The sequence below is a fragment of the Montipora foliosa genome, chromosome 6 (genome assembly GCF_036669935.1).
Source record: "Montipora foliosa isolate CH-2021 chromosome 6, ASM3666993v2, whole genome shotgun sequence".
NCBI lineage: Eukaryota > Metazoa > Cnidaria > Anthozoa > Scleractinia > Acroporidae > Montipora > Montipora foliosa.
The window spans coordinates 39,595,795-39,597,307 of NC_090874.1; positions in this window are offsets into that span (position 1 = coordinate 39,595,795).

Below are 1,513 nucleotides of genomic sequence, written 5' to 3' on the forward strand. Positions count from 1 at the left end.
ATGTCAACACATCTAGATGACAATAAGGCAATGTTGTCTGCGAAGTCAAGATCTTCTAAGACCGAGGTGAGCTTCCATCGTATGCCAGTTCTCCTACCCTCTGTAGTTCTGTTCATGACCCAGTCAATTGAGAATAAGAAAAGAAAACCTGACATGGTGCAGCCTTGTTTTACTCCAGACTAAACTTGAAACCATTCTGTTGTTCCACCTTCTTCCACGACTGCGGAGCTCCGCTAAAATCCAGTAAATGTCGGAGCTTTCCGATATGGAATATTATGAGTAGATTTTTAAAGATTTCTTTTTGCAGCTTCTGTCATTAAATGGCAAAAAAACGAAGTGACTCTTCAATTGTGTACAAAGCATTTAGAGTCCATCCCCGCAGCAATTCCCAAGAGTAGTTTTTCAAGTTGTTGTTGATTTGCTTTCACGTTTCACTCCAGGGTCCAGTTGTTTAAAGCAAGATTAAGGTAATCCGCGATCACTGGAAACTCAAATGGCAGTTTAGTTTCTGATGGAAAAAAAAAAAAATAAAAGTTTCCACAAGATTATTAGTCTTCGATTTTGAATGACACTTCTCCCTCCTTGAGCGTAAAATAACAAGGTCAAGGTGTTTTTTTTGCGGGAAAAATTCAAACCTGGGTTGATTATTTAATCTAGGATTAGTATTAATCGGCTTCAGAAAGTCAGAACCCAGAAGTCTCGATCCGCGATAGAATGAGGGCCACCAGTTTGCCGATTAGAGAGAGATTAAGCATCAAGTTTACGGCAAACAGCAAATGGCAAACGTCCGACTATAATTTGCGTTTTAACTCGTTTGATATGAGCTCCTTACTTGCATGTTAGCAGCAGGTATCAAGTAACTTTTCAAAGGAGGGAGACGAGTTAGCATAACGTAATTTTCATGCTTTTATAACAACCAGCAGCCCACCGTTTCGTGTTTGCCGTTTCACGTAAACGCCGTGCTTAATAGACAGATTAAGCATGACGTTTACGGCCAACGGCAAATGGGAAATGGAAGGCTCCTGCTTGTCATAAAAGCGTGAAAATTCTCTCATTTTAACTTGTCTCGTTCCTTTGAGAAGTTGCTTGATACATGGAGCTAACAGGACAGAAATTAGCTAATATCAAGCGGGTTTCTTCCATCTTTGGCAAAACCCTAATTTCACTCAGACCTTTGCCGTTTGGCGTAAACGTCATGCTTAATTTCTCTAATCTCTGTGTTGCCTAACTGTAAGATTTTTGGGCGAACAAAACGTAGCGGCGTTGCATTCCGCGAACGATTTTGCATTTGGCACGTGCAATCCCTCGTGCGGCTATTTGGTTGCGGACCAATAAGGAGATCGGCCATTTTTTGGCGGGACCTGTATTGTAAATTTAGATAATACCGTAAAGAGATAGGCCAAGCTCAAATGAGAGAAGAGATCGACTCTTGGGGGTTATGAACTTCTGTCGGCTTTTGATCAACTGGGCGCAGGTGTCGGTTTTTATCGGTCTACTCCCGAGGGAAAACCTA